This window comes from Balaenoptera physalus (assembly GCF_965194825.1).
Source record: "Balaenoptera physalus genome assembly, chromosome: 15".
NCBI lineage: Eukaryota > Metazoa > Chordata > Mammalia > Artiodactyla > Balaenopteridae > Balaenoptera > Balaenoptera physalus.
Genome location: NC_138894.1, coordinates 96,897,624 through 96,910,530, shown reverse-complemented (window position 1 = coordinate 96,910,530; position 12,907 = coordinate 96,897,624). Strand labels below are relative to the sequence as shown.

General features: G+C 46.5%; 1 protein-coding gene and 1 long non-coding RNA gene across 17 annotated transcripts in view; one reads left to right on the top strand and one right to left on the bottom strand.

The window, feature by feature from the left end:
- LOC309643898 overlaps positions 1 to 12,907 on the top strand; it is a 169,840-nt gene that overhangs the window by 43,515 nt on the left and 113,418 nt on the right. The gene's annotated exons all lie outside the window — the stretch shown is intronic.
- Positions 1 to 12,907, bottom strand: part of MYT1L (myelin transcription factor 1 like) — a 417,110-nt gene that overhangs the window by 353,386 nt on the left and 50,817 nt on the right. For all 16 annotated transcript variants that reach the window (XM_082427029.1, XM_082427020.1, XM_082427023.1 and 13 more), the window contains exon 2: positions 11,634 to 11,727. The gene's annotated coding sequence lies outside the window, so the exon portion shown is untranslated. The remainder of the gene's footprint in view (positions 1 to 11,633; positions 11,728 to 12,907) is intronic.

Here is a 12,907-nt window from a genome sequence, read left to right as displayed (position 1 = left end):
GCCCCTGCTGCTTGCAGACCCCCGCATCTCCACCGCCTGCAGGTGATAAAGCCCAGCCCCTTTGGACCTCGTGTGCTCGAGCTCTGCCACCTCCCAGCTCCTCTGCGGCCACTCTTTCTCCCGTGTGAGTGTTTCCTCATCCCCTGCGTCCGGGCCTCTCCCCTGACCTTCTTCTCCCCCCATCCTCACACTTTAAACCTCCCTCACACCAACAGCTGCATCTGTGCCACGGTCTGTTTCTGGCACCCCATTCCCCAGCCATCACCCTGTATCTTCCTCCTCTCCCCAGAACTCAAGCCCCTCTCCCTGGGCCACCAGGCTACTGGCCTTCCTGTCCCTGACCGTCCCTCCTCGCGCCCTCCTTGCTGGGCTGTGTCTCCCGTGCTCTCTCTCCTCTGTGCTCTCCTTCTCTCCATCGACAATGGCGCCCGGGTCCCTGGAGAACCAGCACCGAGGCTGCCCTCCTCCTGACACCCCGAGGGAACCCGCGGGTGGGCTCCTCTCTGAGGCCCCCTCTCCTGCCTGGGTGCCAGCTTCCTCTCTTCTCCGAGGCTCAAGGAAATGACTCGCAGGTTCCCCGTGAGCCACCTGCATCACTGAATTTCCTGTCTCTGCTGCATGCTCCCTACCCTCGTGCGCACGGGCTGGCCGTTCCCTTCCTCAAAAATCAACAACGGAAACAACTGCACTGGAGCCAGAGTCTCCCTGAAGCCCCTGCCCCAGCCCCCTGCCCCCTTCAGGAGGCTGCCGGTGCTCACCGCCCCCACTTCCACACCCCTTCTCTTCCCACACCAGGCGGCTTCATCTCCACTGCTACCCTGTGGCCAAGGCTGGCAGTGACCCGGACACGACCCAACCTGAGGGCGGGTTCTCGGCACCCTGCATCCCAGCCACCTGCGGCTTCGGCCCCAATCCGGACTCGGCCTCCCCCTTTCCCCGCGCTGCCCCGTCACTGCACGCCTCACAACCCCCAGCCCCGGTGCGTCTCAGAGCTCAGTCTTCGGGCCCCTCATCTCCTCTGCGAGCTCCCTCCTCGGCCTTCCCCATGGCCTGCACCTCCGAGACTCCAAGGTGCACCTCCAGCACCGGGGCCCCCGCCCCATGCATTCACCAGGTGTTTGGGCTCCCTGTCGGATGCAGGATGGGCTTCTCCACTAACCCGGCCAGAACTGGGCTCTTGATCTCCTTCAAGCCCAGTCCTCCTGCATCCTCCAGCCCAGCGAATGTCCCCCCACGTCCCAGGCACGACCTTGAAGTCCCCTTGATGCTGCTCTTCTTCACACCCCACGCCATCTCATCAGCTAGCCCGTTGGCTCTTCATTCCAAGCGTTTCCAACCAGGTGCCCCACGTTCCCTTCCCTCCACATCCACCATCCTTCTCTACCTGCAGCCCCAGTGAGCCTCTTGAAATGCCCATCCAACTGCATCGCCTCTCCACCCAGAACTTTCCAGTGGTTTTCCGTCACTCTCACAGTAGGAGCTAGAGCTCTCACACTTGTTACATACATGCCCCTAACGGTCTGCTCCCCACCCTGCTATCGCTCCAACCTCCTCCCTACCGCCCCCCTCCACGTTCATTCTGCTTAAGCCCCAGTGGCCCACTGCCTGTGTCTTGAACATACCAGTAGCCTTGGTCCTGCCCCAGGTCCTTTGCACAGCCCCTCTCCCTGCTGGGCTGCTCCCTGTCTTATTGCTTTCTAAACTCTGCCTAGAGGCTCCTCTCAGCCAGACCCTTCTAAACGGCTGTATGCAGGGGAGCACCTTGCTTCCTCCTGCCCCAGCTCTGCATTTCCCTTGGTCCTGCCCCTCTTCTAGCATAATGTATTTGATCTGTTTGCTTGTGGCCAAACACATACATACTGACATGTTCTTTCCTTAAAGGCAAGGATTTTTTTTTTTTGCTACTGTATCCTTGGAGTTAATGTAATCATTAGTTTTTTGAGCAAAAAAAAAAAAAATGAATAATATAAAATTGATGCTGTTCAGTCACTGAGGAAAAAGTCAAATATTAAATGAAAGGAAAAAGTCAATAAGAAGAGAGATTTCACACAAGAGTTAAAGAACATGTAAAGACGACTACCAATAAATACAACGTTTGGAAACAACAGAGAAAACACGGAAAGTAGAGTCACAGAGGCCTTTCCAGTCCCATCACATTCCTTCAAAATGTGGGGCTGCATTATTTTGGAAGGTTTTTAATGGGTCTGCCCAGAAAGACTACGTTTTTCGTCTGCAAAGGTTTCCAGCTGCCCAGGAAAGAACACGCGCTGAAGCCACTGGGGGGAAAGCAGGGGCTCAGGGCTCGTGGCAGACACGCCAGCCTGGACCCGCCGCTACACCCACGAGCAGCTCCGCGCCATTCACCCTGGTTCGCCGCACGTCCACGAGACTCCAGAGGAGGCGGTGGGGTTAGAAGGAGAAAGATGCCGGAGAAGACATGCCTGTTACGCTCCAGGCATGTCCGGAGGTGAGGGGGCTACGGAACAGTGTGGCCGTCCTCCACCCCCGAGAACATTGCTGTGGGTGAAAATTCGTATTGATGCTCGTTTGGGGATTGTAAACCTATTACCTCTTTCAGTAGATAAAAATATGACATCAAGATCTCTTGGAACGCTAACCAAACAATTGTGAAAGGAGTGTAGAGAACGGAGCCTCTCTGCACGCACGTCATATGTTTGTGAAAGGAAAACGGAAGGAGGAAGGAAGGCAGGAAGGGAAACTCACGCACTCAAAGGAAGGACTCAGATGTCAGAATTTGATTACAATGTAAATTTAATTTTCTTCCAAAAAAATTTAGAGGAATTGGGAAAAGGGACAATCTTTGTCACTCTTACAATGTGAAAACTCTTAGCTTCTATTGTCAGTAATCCCAAACTGTGAGTCTTTATGTTCTAGGAGGTTTGGGCTTGATTATTTTCTAAAGTAATCTCTGAGACAAAGGAGAGTAGTCTGGGAAAGGAGGTCTAGTGTGATTAAAGTGTATTTTTTAAATAAACAGTAAATATTAACGCTGGATACCAAACTGCAGTACAGGATATCTTTAGTGGTAGCACTGCATACGTATTCTTAAAAGTCTTCTTACAAACAGAGTCTCACAAAACCTGCAACACACACCATGGTGAGGCAGGAAGAAAAGATCAATGTATCTTTACGTGCGATGCCCACAGGGTGAGTCGGTGGGCAGACTCAAGCCAGAGCCGTCCGCTGGGCCGGGGTCCTTCCATCAGACCCCCTAACCCCGAGTGGAGGGTTGTGACCCTGCTCTGTGCTACAAGGCGGCTGGGACAAGGGAGGCCGGTCGTTATGCAAGTTCATGAGACAAGGTCAACATTGTCCCAGGAACGTGAGAAAAGGCTGCAAGAGGACAGAGTGGGGGACAGTCGGGGGCACTGGGGGTGGCGTCTCCAGGAGTGGACATGGAGTGAGGTCTGAGGATGCCTGGGGCCCCCCAGGGAGACCCGTTTGGAAAGGGAATTTAAAGAGGGTGTAAAGATGCGTGTATGTGTGTGTGTGTGCGTGTGTGTGTTACACAGCAGGGAAGTGCAAGTGAGCTATTGTTTGGGGAGCATCAAGTAGAGGAGAACGCCGAGAGCCCTATTGTACAGGAATTCCAGCGAAGTTCGTTTCTCTCAGCTCCATCCTGCCTTCTGCAGCTCTGCCCTGTGAGCTCCCTCTGGCCACAGGGCGCTGCTTCCCGTCTGCGTGATGCTCTCAGCATCCGTTCCCCTCCCAGGGGTGCTGGTCCAGGTCCAGCTGTGTTGGTGGAAAACAGCCAAGCCCGCGGCAGGGAGTGGCTTCCTCGAGCACAGGCTCCCTCGAGGGCAGGCTCGCGGGTGCGGCTGGACACCCGGCCAGTGCCCTTCCTGCGCTGGGCTGGCGTCATCATGGAAGCAGAGATGCTCCTCTTTCAGGTCTCCAGCTTGCCGGGTGGCCGGGCAGCCCTTCCTCTCATTCCAACGGGCCTCGAATGATCTCCACTCACACACTCATCGTCCTTCTCTGCTGCCCATAAGACCAATTCCACACAATTCAGTTAGGGACAGTCCTCTGACCCTCATCTCAGCCGATCTCCCACACGGAATCAGCGTATTCTCCACACCTCAGGCTGCGTTCCTCCTGTTTCCTAGTCAAGGAGCGTCTGGCCACCCTCCTCTGCCTGGGAAGACCCTCCAGAACGTTCCTGAACGATGCTTCTCGCCGTCCTTCCTGCCGATCTCCCCTCTCCACCTGACAACCTATGTCCCCCTGGCCGCCCCGTGGGTCCTGTGAGTGCCCGCCGTGTGCGCGTTTGTGGGGTGTGAGCGTCCCACACAGGAGGCGCTCAGGGGCTCACGCGCCGAGACACGCTCTTTCAGGCTTCCCTTCAAGAGAATGAGCGTTCGTATTCCCAGAGGGCTGTGTCTGTAATTGAAGTTCGGGAGGTCTGGCCACTGTGCCGCACAGCACAGGGCCTTTCAGCAGAGCACCTGCTTGCACGCCCAGCGGCGCCTTCACACGCGGCCCTCAGAGCGGACCCCCGACCTGCTCGTCCCAGCTGCTGTGACCGGGCAGGCCCAGGAACCAGCCGACCCAGCGCCACGTCACGTGTCAGGATATAGATCAGGCAGGTTTCTTGAATTTTACAAATGTGTCAGCTAATTTAAGAAGTCCTTTTGCAACTGCACACGGAAGTGACTTCACAAATCTGAGGATAAAAGACTGGAGGACAAAAGGGAGTCACGGAGACCCCGATTATCTTTACACTGGGTGGTAACGTCCACTCCCATTGGTCACCCTGATGGCATCCTGCTCCACACGTTCCTAATGCTGGGGTCTCCTATGCGGTGAGAGTGGGAGCCAGTGACCCACAGGAGAGGGTTTGAGAAGGCAGATTTCAACCTTTATTCATTTTAGACGGACAGTTGATTGAATCTCATTCTCTCTACAGATGTGCACAGAGAACGCTATTTACGTTTCATGTTTCCCCCTTTTCTCTCTTCTTCATGACTGTTTCTTTCCTCCGTGTCAGATGCCAAAGCCTGTTTAACCCACACCATCCAGGAAGCCCTCCCAGCTCTGCCCATCAGAACGAGCATCCCTTCCCTTGAGCTGGCCTGGCTCTCGCATGTGGCACCAAGCATTCACTGTTTCTGTTCCCCTGCTAAATCCTGATTCACTTTCCCGAATGCTCGGTCTTCACTCATCTTTTCATCCCTCCTCACCTGGCACAGTGATTGTACAAAGCAGTGGCTCAAAGATCAACCTTGTGGAAACCACTTTTGTCATCTTTCACCAATTGAAATGATGACCAGTTCCCCCGGGTTGTACAGGTGATCCCAAGGTGGGGGGAAAGGGAAAAGCAGACCACACACAGAGAAAGGATGGTGAGAATAGAGAGAATAATGAACCTCCATGGTAACACATCCATCCCACCTCCAAAACCCCTACTGTGTTTATCAGCAAAAGTGGGTTCTTGAGAAAATACAATTGTCCAAATTCCCAGTACTGATTCCTTTCTTAGAACACCTATGGGTTAGGATTTAAATATTGTGTAAAAGAGCATTGTACAATTAATCATGCAATGGCAAAGCCACTACCACTCAAGAGTTAGGTAAGGACAGAATAAAGTGGGCTTTCAACAATTGTGTTTATAGAAAAAATAGTTATTTACAGTTCGCACCAGAAATAAAAAGCAATTCAATCTAACCTACAAATCTAAGCTCTCTTGCTTTGAAGGAAAAAAATTATAATATATTCCCAGCAAGTTTTAAAACACATTTTTATATCATTTCTTGAAATACTTTGCAAAGTATATTCAATGTTACAAGTCACAGAAAAGTCACTAATTATTAAATCAATTCAACTTTTGATTTTAAAATGGAAACGATAACTATCGATTCCAAAATGCTATTCATATACAGAACCAAGGGCTTTTCCCACAGAGCAATTACTAATGTAAGAAATTCCAAGTGGAAAATAAACACAAAACTTCCATCTCTGTAAGAGTTAATGATAGTGACCACAGTGACCACGTGTAGGGGCTCTGCTATGTATGAGGCACTCATGGGTGGTTTACACGTAACACACATGCGTAGCATGTTACATATAACAACTCATGCCATTTCCACAGCAATCCTATGGAGGTCCACACTATTAATACCCACATTTTACAATTGACAAAAATGAGGCACAGAGAGAACATTTACCCCCAGTTTTCAAAGGTCAGAAGTTGGGTTTATTCCCTGCGAGTCTGGTGCTACAGGACATCTCTCAACTTCCTGTTCATTGGAACATTTTAATATGGAAAACTTTATACAAATACAAAAGTAGACAGAAGAGTATAATAAACCCATTTACCCATCAGTCAGTTATAAGAGTGTCATTTGGCCGATGACACTTCATCCATACTCTCATCTGATAACCATTTCTACATTATTTTGAAGGAAATTCCAGAAATCATATACTTTTATCTAGCAATGTTTCAGTATGCATCTCTAAAATATAAGAATTTTATTTTTAAACACAGCCTTGATAGTATTCTTATACCTGAAAAAACTAGCAATAATTCCTTAATATTGAATAGTTGATATTTTAAATAGTTGATGTTTTAAATTCTAATGTGTGAGGTCTCCACCTTCAGTCAGATGAAATATGTTTTCTTTCTGGCTGTATCTTAATACCTGTGCTCCATGTAAAGGGACACACATAAGGTGGAGAAAATTTAAGGGATAAAGTGTCACCTGGAGTCTGAGAGCCAGGTCACAGAGAAGGAAGGATGCCCCCATCCAAGGTCTTGCCAAGGCCAAAGGACATGTCTCCTGTCCTCATTCTAACTTCTCGTCACCGTCCCCTTGGCCTGCTCTCGTCCATCATGACTCCTCCTCGCCCAGCTTGGGGAGGCTCAGGGCTGTGCTGGCCACTCCCCAGGGCGCAGCCTCCAGGCCCCTCTTTGTCCCCTCCCCCTTCACCCCAAGTCACTGTGACTGGGTGTCAGCCGGGCACGTGGCTCGGGATCATCAGTCCTCTGTGACAGCCACTCAGACATGGTTGTGAGGATTAAAGAAGGCGTCTCCTTAGTGAATCATCTTTTGCAGGCCTCTCTAGTCATTTAATGCTTCTTCGTATCTTGACCACTGTGACACTGCAGGACCTTCCGTGGGTTCCTGGTCTGGGCACAGGTGACAAAACTCCCTTTGTTCTGTGGTTTGGGGTGTTACAAGGGCTAAAGGTATTGACTTTTCCTGAGTTTCAGGGCTACTCCTGAGTGGGAATATAGTCTCAAGTGTGGAGGAAAATAATGCCTGGTACGTAGCAAAAATCATATACTATCGTCATGATTGAGCCACTCAACATAAAAGAAGCAGAAAGAGAGAGATAAAGAGAGAGGAGGAAGGAGAGAAGAAGGAAAGAAAAAAAGGAAGGAAGAAAGGGAGGGAGGAAAGAGGGGGGAGAAGAAAGGAGGGGGAGGAGGAAAAGGAGGAGGAAGGAAACAAGAGTGTCCTTCCATCTTCCACCAGTACTTGCTCCGTGGCTGGGCTGCTTTTCCTGTGGGTTCAATTATCCTCCAAGTTTGTTGGCTGGTTAGTTTCAAGCTAAGAGAAAGCCTTCATCACGTCTCTCTCTTTTGCTTATCTAGTTTATGAAAGTTTCTAATTTATATCATCAAATAGGCAGACACTGGACACGTCTTTCCCTTGACTTACTTCTATTCAGAAGCTGTTGTAACAAGGCTGTACTTATTTGATTTACTTATTAAAGAGGCAGTGACAAGCTCACAGCATAAAGTCAAAGATGGGATAAGAGGTGAATGAAACAAAGGCTTTGATGTGGTAAGATTCTATGGAATTTGAAAGAGATAAGATATAAGAAGTAGTAAAAAGAAGTATCAGAAAAGGGGAAAAGTGAAAAAATACTATAATTAGTCAGAAAACTTAAAAAGTAATAAAATATTCATGAACAACTAAACACATTCATGGACTAAAATACAAAGTATGAATTTTCTAAGAAGGTTCTCTTCATATAAAGAGTACTTTAAGCCTGTAATAATGATATTATATGGTATCAAATTGGGTCATTTTAGTGAAACAACCATAAAAGCACTGGTTAAAGATTATTTACACATCTGAACTGTACAACTCAGATGTTTGCAGATCGGTTTTGTGGTTTCTACACTTATGCATATCGAAGCCGCCTTGCATGGAGGTATTTATCTCTAACACAACCAGGTGATCGAGGAGCTCTTTGGGGGTCAGAGTTTGGAGCAGCGACGTCTCTCCCGAGCCCACCATGTGGTGCACCTTCAGCCCAGGCCCCGCCCCGTCCGTCTGATCCTGGACACCTTACATCACCTCCCCTTCTGCGTTCTCCTCTTTGAAACGTGGACGGTAATACTTCCTACCTCAAGAGTTGTCAGCCCTGCAGGACACGGTCACACCTCGGAAGTGTCCACGATGGTGCCATAGGCACACGGCCGGCGTGAGGGGAATCTTCCAGAAAACAGGCCCACAGCCTGAGAGGCATCGGAACTTCCCAGGCGTGGGAAACTGCCCTGCAGTTTTGGAGTCCGAGTCCCCAAGGGGATTACGATGTCCTTCATCTTGTGGGTAAAGTGGCCGTGACCCAAGGAAGCTGGGCCTGCTGGAGGTGGCAGGTGTAGGACAGAAGCCCTCTGTTTTCCCCGTTTCACTTCAGTCTTATCTTTTGTACCAAGTGTACACACCACAGCAAGGGTTCTCATGTCGCAGTTACTAGTAGTTTAGGGCAAATGACTTTTTTTCTTTTTAACAAACTCTTCGGTAATCTGTATGAAGGTCGGGGTGTGTCGCTCTCCCCATGGTCAGTTGAGGGAAGCTCTCCAACTAGCCCATGAGTGTGGTCAAGGAATGAGGTCAAAAGTTATTGCTTTATAGAAATTTATAGTATAGTAACACTGCAATTACCTTGAATAGGGTTAGTTGTTTAACTTGTATATTTAGGAAAATATAAATCATCAGATATTTGAAATATTATCATATGAAATAGAAATTGGTCCTTTGCAGCTGTAACAGTTCCTGACCATAGCAGATTCTTAAAATATATCCCTTGAATTGAATTGAACTTACTCTATATCTCTCCAGAAGCTAAAATTGGGAACAATAGGTACATAATATAAAACGGTAATTTCACCTCAAGAATATTATGAATAATATTCCAACCATTAACACAGCCCAACAGTGGCATGGGCCACCTTGCTAGGTAGTAGTCTATCCTAGAAACAGTCAAGTAGGCAGTAAAAAAGCTCCTTTCCAGGGACTGGTGGGGAGGGGAAAAGACTTTGTTCAGTACACTCTGCAGAACAGTACAATGAACATGGTACAACCTTTCTCTAATGGTTGTGGACCTAGAAATACTCAGGGTGAGACATTAAGAATAATCCCAGTTACTATATTGGAACGGCTAATAATGAGATTATATTTTAAAGCAAATTTGTTATTGTGCTCTTCATGCCATGCATCTGCACTCACTGTGAGTATGGATTCTGTTACTACGGGTGAGATGCTCAAGCAGAGCCCTGCCCATCCATCTGTGAATCAGCGGTGTCTCCCTTACATCTTACACACAGTGGGTACTTCGTATGACGCATCAATCAAAGAACAGGAGAATGAAAGTGTAGGATCTGGAGCTGAGTTCTTGGGAATTCGGAATATATAGAGAAATAAAATTTTTGCCTTTTAAATCTCATAATGTGAGATTACTTTTTCTTAAAGTCAAGTTCATAAAAGTTGTCTATGGAATGGCATTCAAACACCGATGGTTAGCTATATTTAGAATCACAGAGGATACACAGTCATACAGCAAGATGTGGAAAGAAGGAGCATTTTGAAAGCACTGTGCTTCTCAAAAGCCTAAAAGTGTACATATCCTTTGAGCTAGCTATTGTACTATGAATTTATGCTAAAGAAATAATTAATGGTGTAAAAATTTTAGGTAAAATGTTGGCCATTAAAACTCTTTTTGCAAAGCAAAATTTTAAAAAGCCAACTGATAATATTACAACAGACATATATTTCAGCGTAGGTGTGAAGTGGAATACTATTGATCAAGAAAAAATGATGTTATGAAAATATATTTATTGATATAGAAAGCTACTTGTGACACATCAAGTAAAAAAGGAGTAAAGAACATAATGTACGGTGTGATCCATCTTAATTTAAAATCATGTGCAAAGATAACAATTGCAAATGTTTTAAACCAAAATATTAATTGTAGTTGTCTCTGAATTCTGGTATTTTCAGTGTTTTAACTTTTTAATTTTATATATATATATATATATATATATATATATATATGCATTCTAATATTCTAATTTTTCGACAATGGGCATATACTAATTAGGTAAAGAAAACTCAAGTTGAAAAGCCTCTTTCTCCAGCAGTTCGGTATTAGTGGGAGTGACAATACTCAGAAGATAGGATCCCGATGACGGTACCACAGAAAAGTGAGGGAGAGTAAAGAGAAAATGTTTTGAAAAATGTATAATTTTTGAACAACTAAAAACTGTTTGGTATATAGAGAGTATTGGTTCGTTTCTCACAGCCCTGATGGGGACTGAATCTGTCTAATTTGAGAGAGTCGCATGGCCTAACTCACCCACTCATGGTCAGAAGAGAAAGTAGAAGCCCGGAAAAGTCCCGTGTGTGCTTCAAGCTCACAGGACAGAGCAGAGGTCACCCACATGCTCTGGTCAAGGTAAAGCTCCCCATTAATAGAGCTGAAAATGAATGAAATTACATCTCAAGAGAGATTTCGAAAGGGATACAAATGACCTCCTAGGACGTGCCAGCCCGGGAAAACAAAACTGGGCTGCAACGCTGGTGGATTCTCTGAAATCGGTGTGACCTGAGCTGGTGGTCCACCTCCCTCAGCCCGGGGTCCTCATGGTACAAGGGGGTGATGATATTTCCTTTTCAAGGGTACAGCAAGGATTCAAAAAGATATGTTGGAAGTTTACACCGTGGCCCAACACAAAGCAAGCACAGAACACATGCTAACCATTCTCATTAACAATTTGCCTCTCCATGTATAAATCAATAGTAAAGAGGAATTTTACAAAAGAATAACATTTCACAAAAAGCCACCTTTGCCCCTCTAATTCTGAGTCTGTGTCACGCTCATCTGAAAGACAAAGTGGGTACCAGGACGATGGGTTACGGGCGTAGGCTCACTCAGCACTCCCCACCAATTAGTTTGTAGAGTGGTTGTGAAGACCCTTTAAGAATCTGAGTAGAAGTAGCCTGTAATCTATAAGACACCATGTGAATAACAGGGATGGAAAATGAAGAAATTAAAAACACTATGTAGATATATAAATATGTTTTTTGGTTAATGTCCATTTGGTTTGATTTGTTTCTGAAATATTTGGATTGCACACAATGCTCTCATCAGTGTAAAGATATCAGAAAAAGTCATAGTTGATGTACCAGTAAAACATGTGCATATTTAATCAACTAAACAGAAAAGTAAAACTGAAACATCTAAATACCAAAAACAATAAGAAATACTTTCTCAGTTGCCTAATTTGACACCAGGCATCACTGCATTCCAAGTTCTAGTTGTTTTTGGGTAACACTCTTCACAGTCCTAACAAAAGTACAACCCCAGTTGTGTTAACCTACCACAGTCTGTGACACTGCAGATGTCAACGTGGGTCAGACAAATGTCCGGGCGGCAGCTGCACGCACCTCGGTCTTGGCCTCCGCGTGAGCTTCTCTGTACATGAGAGAGGACAGGAGACGTGGTTAGTGACACCGAGACTGGATGGTTTCCCTATGCATAAGCTGTTCCCCTTGAATCAACGGAGGCTGTGCACACACGCATTTGTGCTCAAGTAGTCCTGGAACTACACAGCCCTACAGTATGTCCTCAGAGGGGTGGTGCTTTTGAAATAGAAGTCTGTTCTTTAGTAAAAATTAAGGAACAAGGTCAGGTGTGTGAAACTTGAGTCAGTCCTGAGGTCTCTGGCCTCCCCACTAAGACCACCAACAAAGACAGATGAGTCAGAGATGAACTCAGATGCCAAGACACTGCCCGCCTGTCAGGTGGGAATCAGTCACCAGCAGAAGGTTCTGGGCTGCAGGGCAGGCGCCCAAGATTTAAATACCGCAGCGCACGCAGGGTCAGGTGAAGATCTCACAATCAGATCGCTCACCCAAGGCCGTATCAGGACTCATTCTACATGGAAATAATTTAAACCTTTAAAAATAATAAAAGTAAAGGAAGATGAGATGAGGAAGACAGGAAGTTCCCGGTATTTCCTGTTTTCTAGGTTTACCTGGAAAATGGGGTGATTGAAGAAAAGGGAAAGAATTCCTGTGGAACATGAATTCAATTTTTTCCAACCACCAACCTTATTCATTCCAATTTTAGCAGTTCTGTGGGAGGAAACATGAAACATGAAACTCTACGCATTCAACTCTGCATGAATCTTTTAACTCCACCTGGAATGCCCTCCTTCTCTGGGTCCTCACACGCCTGCCCAGATCACGCTTCCTATTTATGTGAGGGTGGCGAGAAGACTAAGAACCTTCATATAAAGAACAGCACAGAAAACAGCTCCCACTACGGAATGTCCAACTCAGAAGCCAGATGCTGATCCAGCAACCTCACTCGTGGGCATGTATCCGGACAAAGCTCTACTTTGAAAACACACATGCACCCCAATGTTCACTGCAGCACTATTTACAATAGCCAGGACATGGAATCAACCTAAATATCCATCGACAGATGAGTGGATAAAGTAGGTGTGGTAGATACATGTATATATATATATATATATATGAATATTACTCAGCCATAAAAAAGAACAAAATAATGCCATTTGCAGCAACATGGATGGACCTAGAGATTATCATATTAAGTGAAGAAACTCAGACAGAGAAAGACAAATATC